General features: G+C 40.5%; 1 protein-coding gene across 45 annotated transcripts in view; it reads right to left on the bottom strand.

Moving 5' to 3' along the window:
- SETD4 (SET domain containing 4) overlaps window positions 1-10,548 on the bottom strand; it is a 472,148-nt gene that overhangs the window by 21,421 nt on the left and 440,179 nt on the right. The gene's annotated exons all lie outside the window — the stretch shown is intronic.

Raw genomic sequence — 10,548 nt, 5'->3', positions numbered from 1 at the left:
TCTCCCAGGTGACGCATAAGCATTTTAGCAATAGTCTTTTCAAAACAATAACTCTCATGTTTTGTCCAACCTAAGGAGTGAATTTTTATGGTGGAAATCTCAGACCCAGTATAGGAACAGTGGCAAACCCATGGGGGGCAGAAAGAAAATTTCCAAAGACTTCTCATTCTGTGAGTAAAAAGTGCATCCACATTTATTCAGTGGTTTATTCAACAAATATTTTTGAATATATGGAAAGGCTGAGTTTTCAGAAATAATGCTGTTTTAGAAATAAGCAGTTATTTTCCCCAAGTATAATTCAATGACTCCATCTACCTTCTGCTGAAACCACTGTCATCACCACCATAGCTTGAGTATATGAAAAAATTTAGAACTCACTTTCAAAAATTGTCCCAGCATAGAGGTAATTAAAAAAATTGAATTAAGAACACATAAAATGCCAGACAGGCAAAAGAAATCTAAGGGAACTGGCACTAAGGTTTTCAAAACATGGGGAACTGAGTTTTTCAAATGTCAGCCAAAGCAAAGCAGCTCATCAGGAATTCAAGAAAAAAGAAAGAAAAAATCATTATCCCTGGCATCTGGCATGACTATTGGGAGAAAAAAGTAAGGAAGTTCTGTTTATGGCCTTTAAAATGCCATTATTTGGACCAGAGTCATAACAGAAAAGTGCTGCTTATTTCAGTGAACTGTAAATATCAAACCCAAAGCCCAAGATCTTAGAACTCAGGAAATGTTCACCATTGACTGGTGCTGCCTAGTTAAGGGGGCCACTGTGGCTGTGGATGACTCTCTGATATATGTTGTTTCTTTTTCTCTCTCTGGCTATTCTGTGTCTTTGTAAATTCTTTATAACACTCCCTTCTCACTACTATTCAATTAGCTTTCAAATGAGTGAAGAGTACCTATGCACCACTTTACCAAGTATCATCACAAGAATTCACAACCAGCTGCTTTGAAGTAATTGGCATCATAATGTGCAGAAAAATGACTTTTCTAATGGTTGCCTGGAAGATTTATATCCTTAAAATGTAATTAAAAAGTAGATTTAGAAATATGCTCAGCAACCAAAAAGATTAAATATTAATGTGGAGTGTAATTAATAAATTATACATCTCTTGATTACTAATGGCTTATTGACTGTAAAAGCATAACATTATGGAATATTAGGGCAAACAAAGGCTTTTGGGGAATATTGTTGAGCTTCAAGGATGAAGCTTCTGCTCTTGAATTTTCAGAAGAAATCCCGATTTTGCAGATAACATAAAAATTTGCCCAATTGTTCCCATTATCAGTCTTCATTCATTCTTTATGTTACAAAGTCTGCTGCTCTTTATAAAATGAAAATTTTGTAGTTTCTTGAATCTTTTTTTATTGCATTAAAGCAATTTCTATTGCTTATCCTCTGAGCTTCCCAGTTGAAATTTCAAATCTAGAAGTATTTCTGTCCTCTTATATGAAAACAAAAGGTCTAATGCCATTGCAACGGGCAGCAGTGAAGAGAAACATGTGAAACAAGGTGAGTATGTGATGGGTAATACTTGCAGGGCACTTCAAACTGAAGAGCAGGATGAAACTATGAATGGAAATAGTGGGCTTTCTAATGGCTTCAGTAGACAACTTTGAGCTCCAATCATCCTAAGTTCCTTTTAAATATTTTCAAGACATTCATCAGAATCTTAGAATGTGAAAGCTGTAAAGCATCTTGGAAGTTATCTGGTTGTAAAATTTCTTGGAGGTTATCTGGTCTACCAGCTTCATTTTGTATATGAATTTGGAATTCTCTTATCCAAGGCAGTCACATGACTCATACAAGATTTCAAGGGTACTCAAGGGCAGAATGGGTACAATAACTCGGGTCTCCCCCCAAAACCAGTCCAAAGCTTTTTCCTTTGTTTCATTAGTAACTGAGAAACCAGAATGGTCTTAATTTACAAATCTTAATTTACAAATCTTTTGATATTCAAGTGTTTTTCTAAGAAATTTTATTAACATATACACAGAAACAAGTGATGTCCAAACCACTAGAACCAAACTTCAAATAACTACCTCTTTAGGAGTCCCTCCCAACTCAATCCCCACTAACCTTTGTCTAAGACAATGAATTCTTTATGCCAGAGAATCTTCCAATGGAGAAAAATTAGCAGAGTAAGATACAACCAAGGACCTAGAGTTTCAGTCTCATTTTATTCTTCTGAAATTAGGCAACTCCTTACACTCCTCAGAAACCAGAACAAATAGCTCTCTAGTCAGCACTTAGAGCGATAAAGGAAGGACTTTGGCAGGAATAATATTTGGGCAACTGTGTTCAATAGGTTTTGCTCAGGAAATTTCCCAGAGAGAACCTGGTGAGTGCTGAGAAAGTTAATCTGATTCCTAAAGCAGAGTACTTCCTGGGTCAGAGTTCAAAAAGGAGGAGGACTCACCCCCCTGCCCTGGGAAGCCTATGAGCAACCAGACCTTGGCTCTCATCCCAGCTTCAATGTTCCTCCTTCAGGCAGACCCTCCCTCTCTATCTGCACACTTTCTTCATAGCACACATCATAATTATACTTACTTTTTGTCTATTTATCTAATCATCTATTGTATCCATTTATTTATTTGTTTTTCTATGTACATGTTTATCAGTTTATTTTGTCTATTTCATGCTTTTCTCTTTTAGAGTAGACTCTAAGCTCCCTGAGGGCAAAATTTTCTTTACTCCTTTAATTCCAGAGTCTAGCACTACACCAGAAAAATGAAAGTTCCATGAATATCTGTTGAGAAATAAATACACCTATAAGAGCAGAAATTTCCAGAAAATCCTCCCAGCTCGCTCTCTCCCTGCTTGTCCTTGGCATTATAAACACTGTTCTTTCATTTCAACACTGGAGTCTCCTCTATTTTCCCTGTGCAGCCAAAATGTGAGGAGGAAGGTGGAGGGCCTCCATCATTAGGAGGGTGGCAACCATCAACGTGGAAAACTGTGAGGACAAGAATGGTGACAATATGCTCTAGAGTGGTCCTTTCTCTTAAGTCCAAGTGGATTAAGTTGCAAAGCATCTCACACTAGAGGAAAATCAAAGCTCCTTCTAGAATGGATCAAATGGTCTTTCTCCAGTGACAATGAGTAGAACACAAAGCATAGCTCTGAACAAGAAATAAAATCAAAGGGGAAAATGTAAATAGGCAAGACTTTTCCAAGCTATGTTAGAAATTCAGGCGTTTAACAGGTATATCACTCTATTAATTTTACACGAATGTAGTTCATAAATTCTAGCTTGTAAAATTCTCCTTCCCTTTTTATGAACAATGTCATTCACATGTCCCTACATATGTCACTCTGTACGATTCCTTGGTTGAATTTTTTTTTAATTTCAACATAAGTCCAAAGATGTCATATTTGTTGACCAAAAAAAAAGAAAGATACTTTAACATTTTGAGAGCATGACACTACCTTTCTTGTTGAACTGAGTTAATCTCAGCTCACTCCACTTCCTCTCAACCATCATTTTGCTCTATCTCTTCTGTCACTATCAGTTCAGTAGCTGACAATAGCAAAAATACTCGGAAAGTATATGGACAAATTAACATGGGCTCAAAACTCCAAAATACAAACATACCAGCTTAGCTCTAATAGAAATTCAATCACCAGAAGTTATTATTTTTAAAAAGTTACAAATAATAACATAATCAAAAAATCCTAAGGATACTATATTTCTTCAAGCTGACAATGTTAATTGTCACCAGAATACTATCTATATAACAAAACTTTTTCATTGCTTAACAAGTAATCAATAGGGAGGGTGGGAGGGAGGGAGATGCAAGAGGGAAGAGATATGGGGACATATGTATATGTATAACTGATTCACTTTGTTATAAAGCAGAAACTGAGACACCATTGTAAAGCAATTATACTCTAATAAAGATGTTAAAAAGCCAAAAAACAAAAAACAAGTAATCAGTGGCTTAGAAACTTCATAAAATTTCTGATTTTACAGAGGTGGAAATTAAGTCCTTATGAGGTTAAGTGACTTGGTTTAGGTCTCAGAGTCATTTGCTAAAATAAATGCATAACCTAAATGGTATTCATTTTGATGCAATTATTTTATTTTATAAAACTGTACTCACCATGGCAGAAGTGTACCTGATTAAAATCTTGACAATTATTTTGCATACTATTAACAGCAGTGCTTAACCCATGTGGCAGGATAGCTACCAATAGTTTCTGTTGTGTTCTCTGTTTTTGCTTCCTCCTTCCAAGATAGCAGAGGAATACTGTGTTCAATTTTACTTCAGAAAAGATTCTTCAAAATGACAGTTATAAAGAAAGTAAAATACATAGAAGAACACATGTTATAATTTTAAATTTAAAAAGACGAAAGACTAGTGTCTCCATTGAGTAAATTACATGCACATGTAAGGTCTGAAGGAAAACATGACAAGATTTGCTCTGTTAGAGCATAGATTTTTTAAAGTTTCTACCAGTATATTACTTATTCAAATAAAAATTAAAATTTAACATCATTAAGTACACATTCTAAAACAACAGGTGGAAGTAGATTGTTTCTTCTGGATAGAGATTCCAGATATTTCAGCAAGTGGCACCTAAAACTACAAAGTCCTTCCTAGGACGGAATTGTGTGGCATTTTATCTAAGATGCTGTGGTTATTGGATTTGATGTTCCTTTGGCAGCATGAACATTTTGGACCTTAATTATGCTCATCAACAATCCCTTATGACAATTTCAAGGTCCAAACATTTCTGGAAACTGAAATTCTTGCGCTAACTCATTTGGGACAAAACCTGCCCTGAAGTGACAGGTCGCTATGCATAGTCCTTCTCCCACTGATGAGAATATTAATACATTTGATTAAAGACATAGTTAACAGTTTAGATTATGGAGTGATGCTGCAAACCTCGCTAGGGCTCTTATACGATGTGTGATATGCCTATTAAAGTATGCTCCAAAATCTGAAACCTTCCAAATTTCAAGACACGTCTGGCTCAAGTGTTCAAGAAATGGATAGTGAACTGTATTCTGTCTTATTTTACTGTTTAATGTAATCATACTCTAATGACAGCATCAAAATCCCTTTGCAGTCCCGTCCTGCATGATCACAAACCACACACAGCCCAAATCTGACCAGCCCTCAGTGTTAATCAGCTGACAACTTATTAGCAAAATCAGCGAAGGAAAATCATCCTTCATGGTTGTTGATGGCTTGTCAGAAATCCGCAGAGAAACTCCGAACCGTCATCTACATAAGTGATGACAAGAGAAATCTTATTTATACCACTTTAAATACTCATCTGCCTAATATATTCTGGAATCTCTCAACAGTACATGACACTGATAACTCTTAAATGTTTCCTGTTTCAGAATGAAAAGCCTTCTGCGATTTGGGTTTGAAATAAAATTATTTCCCAACAACTTGAGCACCAAAAATGTCAAACGGCCTAACTTTTTAGGCTTATGCCGAGGTGCTCTAGAAGTGGGGAAATAGGGAAAACAATTAAGCTTGTCATATTTCAACTTTTAACAATTTTTTTTATGACACACAACATCAGTATAAAGAAAGACGTAATTAAATTCTCCAACCCATGGGGATCCACGCGTGCTTCTCATGCACAGGCAACTTAGTATTCAGTTGACTTTTAGTAGAAATCAGGAGTATTTCTGACCATTTTATCACCAAATCTTATCCCACTTCTTCCTGTGCAAATTCATCAAATTTGCAAAATGAATAGGCTTCGAAAACAGAGATACTGAACTCTCAGTGGGTAAAGAGTAAAGTACTCCCTGGATAAGTCATGTATTTTGGGTAACATGTTAACTTTTCGAAAGCTTCTCAGGGGCCATTTAGCATATTTAAATAATAAGTAAGGAAATCAACATCAATTAATATTTTCTCTGTGCCCGCGGGGTACTTGGCACTGTCTGTTGGACTCAGTGGGAAACAGTCATTAACTGTCCCTGTTCTCAAAGGGCATTTTCCAAACAGACCATAACACCAACCTCATTCTTTCACAAACCGCAGAGAGCAAACAGAAAAATGTAACTTTAGCCAATTAAGAGACTTTGTTTTTAATGGATACTTTACTTCAGTTGGCTTAAATCTTTGTCTTTGAGGTGGTGGAGGAAGGATTGGGAAAATAATGGGATAAGACAGAGAAGTGATGACGAGAAGGAAGAAAAGTAGGCAAGTGCTGAGCAGACATGATGTGTTTCTTTTCTCTAAACGGCCAGTAAACACAGCTCATTCCTTCATCGGCTCAATCACTCAACTCTATGTCCCAAGAGCTTCTCTATGCAACCTGGTCCCGGGCTGGGGACAAAAGAGTGAATCATGGAGCCCTTGCCCCCAGCTATTCAATGGGGACCACAGGGGTCTCTATCTCATTGGGTTCTTGTGAAGATTAAATGAGCTAATATGTGTGACAAGGTTCAAATAATGCCTGGCACATATACCATATGGCACAAATGCTCTAATATTTTGGGAAATGGGCACATAAACAGACACTTTCCGTGTAATGTGGTGAGGGGGGAGTCGAAGACTGTGGGAGGATGCACGGGTCGGGATGCAGGGGAGGGGCAGGGAGATTAGGTGGCGGCTCCAGAGTCCTGGCCAGGTATCGATGCATCATCCAGAGGGCTGCACCTGTGCAGCTGAGCTGCCTCACAGAGCAGGGAGAAACCGTGCCTGCGCTTCCTCCAGACACCACGTGTCCTGGCCTGGGACAGTACGTGCCAGAATTAAGGGGCGTCTCCTCTTTCTCTCAGCAAGTGCTGTGTCCTCCAGGAGAGGAACTTCTCAGTCTTTAAATAACAGGTGGAACTGGTCAGGTCTGTATTTCCCATCACTCAGCATGGCTGATTCTGCTTTCCCCGGAGGATCAGGCGCTCTGTTGGGTGTGGGTACTGTGCCAGGGCTCCGCCCGTGGCATTTGCCTGTCCCTTTTCAGGACTGCCTCGTGGACTAAGAGAAGGACCCAACTCTCCAGTAAACCCTGACTCTTCCTAGAAAGCCCCCCTGGACAGGGCCCTCCAGTGGGGAGGCTGCAACTCCCTGGTTCCCAGGTATCCAGGTGTGAACCACCTGTTGGCCAGGTGTCTTCAATAAAGAGGGGAAAACAGGAATCCAGCTCTTACTACCGTGCTGAATTTGGTTCAAGTTCCATTTGCTAGAGCCTGGGGAAGAGAAGGGGCGGAGGGAGATCCAAAATGACTCACCTGGGCTGCACCTGTTGGGTGAGGTCTCAGCCATTCAGGGAGAGGCAGAGCTCGCTCGACAGTGGTTCCTGCATCTGTTCGATGAGCGCTGGGAGCCTGCTGGGTGTCAGGCCCTGAGCCAGGGCACTGGGGACCCACAGTGAACAGAACACACCTCTAGCCCCCCAGGGTGCGTATTCAGCTGTGCCAGACAGATGCGCAAGTACTCACAGTAAACGGTTAGAGGGAGAGTGCCCTCAGCATTCAAGAGCCCACGTGGGTACAAAGAGGGGACCATAGTTGGTTTTTAGTCCAGATGTTGCAGGACCAGGAGGCTAGAGGCAGATGCTATGAGAGGTGCTGGGTAAGGACCCAGGGTCTGAGCAAGACGGGGACTGAAGTGGGTTGTCATGGAGGACGACTCTAGGACAGGCCACCACTGGTTGACTTGGATCCTCTTAGTCATTTGTGAGGGCAGTGGACACCGTAGGCCATCTACCAACTCCACCTGAAGAGGCTGTTTGCATTCCTGGAGCACAGGCCGTGGATGATGGACGGAGTGTGTTTAGACCTGAATCTCAGAAGCCTCCTCTAAGTGAGCTGTTGAGAAACTGGAGGTGTGTTTTCTCCTCGGTTCCCAAGAGACTGCCCTAGAATCATCTTTAGAAGATTTTAGATGAAGTAAAACCAAAACATAACAAAAACCATGTTTTAATCCCTCTGCCATTTATTAATCGTGTAAATAAATATTCACTTGATTCACAGAGGTGGTGTGAATTAACCTTTGGTTTTTAACTTTCAGGCTTCAGAAGTCTCCTACATTGGGAAGTTCTCTATGCCATACCAATGGTGGTGTTTCTGTGGAAAGACTTGAGGATAATCTTTTGCCCTATAAATTGGAAGCCTGGATAATGCTGTAATGGGGGTGGGGTTTGTTCTCATTCTTTGGTTCTGTATAACAGAGAAAAATTTACAGAAACCCAAAAGAAAAAAAAAGTGAAAGATGTTCCTGGTTCATAATAGTCAAACCACTGCCTCCCGAGGATATTAGGGACCCTCAGATCAGATTTCAAATTCCAACTCCTAATGAAGTACTAAATAGATAACTTTGGCTAAATCGTTTAACCTCTGTGAGGCTGCATTTTGCTCATTTATAGAAGGGGAGAAACGAGACCCATCTCTCTTGTACAGGCTCCAGTGTGATAGCATCCGTGAAGGCGTTGCGCACACTCAGAAGCAGTGGATGAATACACAGAACTATATTCAGTCATCAGCTCCTTTCCTGATGGATGAAACTGTAGCAGAACATCACAGAGGTCCAAGTCCTTGTACGGTTTCCTAAGGCTCTGCCTGCTTAGTGATGTCAGAGTTATAAAAAAGGGAGAAATCCAAAAATCCAGAATTAAGGTTCGAAATCTTGTGAAGAAAGCATCCTGGGGCTTTGGAGGATTCCAGCATTAATCCCTTGCCTGCCATCCCCTTAGTTTACTCTGCCCTTCACAGATCGCAGCCTGCAAGGCCAGACCTTCACCAATTTTCTGCAAACACTCACAGAGCAGCACGCAGGCAGATAAGGGCAGACCCATGCCGGGTTCATCAGGGAGGGGAGGGGAGGGGAGGAGTGCCCGATCTCAGCATGGAGGTGACCAAGTTCACATTACTGTCAGGAAATGAACCTGATTCCCAACTGGACTCCAAGTAGAACTCATCGAGCACCAACTATGGGCTTACCTGAACCTCATTTACTACTCACAGCAGCTCCATGAGGACTTCAAATATGTATTCTCTAGGTCTCTACAGGGAATGACTACAGAAATGGACAAACTGACTTGTTGATACAAGCCGTGGTTTAAGCCCAAGCTCCTCTTTCTGAGAGTCACGATACCTACTATTTATTAAGCACAGATCTTGTGCTAGACACTATATGCCAAGTGTTTTCCATGTACTATTTCTGTTGTTCCTCACCAGCTCCTACATGTCAAGGATTATTATCATTCCCACTTTACAGATAAGAAAACTGACTCTCAGGAAAGTAGTCACTTGCTCAAAGACACAGAGCTTGTGTGATTTAAGCCAGAACTTGCCTTTTCCTCTGCTCTACCATCTCCTCAGGAAAAAAAAGGTCCACACTCTAAGCATTGGTGAGGCAGGGCATGATTGAAGTAACCTATAATTATTGATCTACACAGACATTGGGAATGTCGCAGGCAGCCACTTCCTAGCCTACAGACCCTGATTTTGTTCAGGCAGCAATGTGTCACTCTGGATGATTTAGTTGGTGTGACTGAATGGTGACAATCCCAATGGATTTAGCCAGTGATTGGTGGTTGCCATTTGACCTTGTTCTGACCAAAGAGATGTAAGAAGTCTCTTCTGGATTTCCAGAAAAGATTATTTCCTCCCTGACAAATAAGACATGCAGAGGAGAAAAAGCCCTTTTGCACCAGCTCCTCCTGCTGGCCACAACACTGTCAGATGTGTGAGGACCCAATGGTTGGAGCAGGGGCAGCCGTCTTGTGAGCATGAGTGGAAGGTGAGGGGCATTGCTCACACTCTAAGGGTGTCAGAATGAAAAAGAAAAAAAGTTTAGGATTTGGAGTCATTGTTATGCCATCAAACCTACCCTGGGACCACCTACTTCCAGAGTTTTTGTAAGGTAAATAAGAGTTGTTATGATCGAAACCTCTGTTAGTAAGTTTCCTATTGCTCCAGACGCACCCCAACTGATAGAGTTATGAAGTCAAATCAAAATGCAATGTTGACTTATTCTGAAAAGGCAACTTGAGTGTGTTCAGGAAGTAAATGAGTCACCTATTCTGTATATGGTCCTAGTTCTCAGTCACCTAGAAGAGCAGTTAGTGACTTGGAGTTCTTTCTTTGCCTCTGGAGGGGAGGAAAAACTTTTCCTCTACCCTCTTATGTTTTCTGACTGGGACATGCAGATTAAACTAACAGCAGTCAGATTCACAAAAGAAAAACATACCAAGTTTATATGATGTTAACATTGTTTATGTGACACAGAGGACTTCATGGATAAGAAGCAAAAACTCCAAAGAACTTGTTAGACTCAGGAGCTTATAAACAACTTAACAAAAGATGATAAATTTGTGGAGAAGTGACAAGGCAAAGGAAAGGGATTTGGGCTTTTAGGGGTGATACATTGTGGGAAAGTGGCCAGGAAATACATGAGGGAAACTAATGGAAGATGAGGGTTGTTTCAGTAAGGTTTGTGCTTATGATGAGTTGACTCATCTTGGTGTCAACTTCCTATCCCCCATGATAAGAAAGTTCTCTTCTTCCTGGTACCAGGAGGGCACCTTTCTCATGGGAAATTTATGTCCTGCTTTTAGGCAGA

This window comes from Balaenoptera borealis, assembly GCF_965194805.1.
Source record: "Balaenoptera borealis genome assembly, chromosome: 5".
Classification (NCBI taxonomy): Eukaryota; Metazoa; Chordata; class Mammalia; order Artiodactyla; family Balaenopteridae; genus Balaenoptera; species Balaenoptera borealis.
Note: the sequence above shows the minus strand (reverse complement) of the source record. Positions and strands in the feature narration are given on the sequence as shown.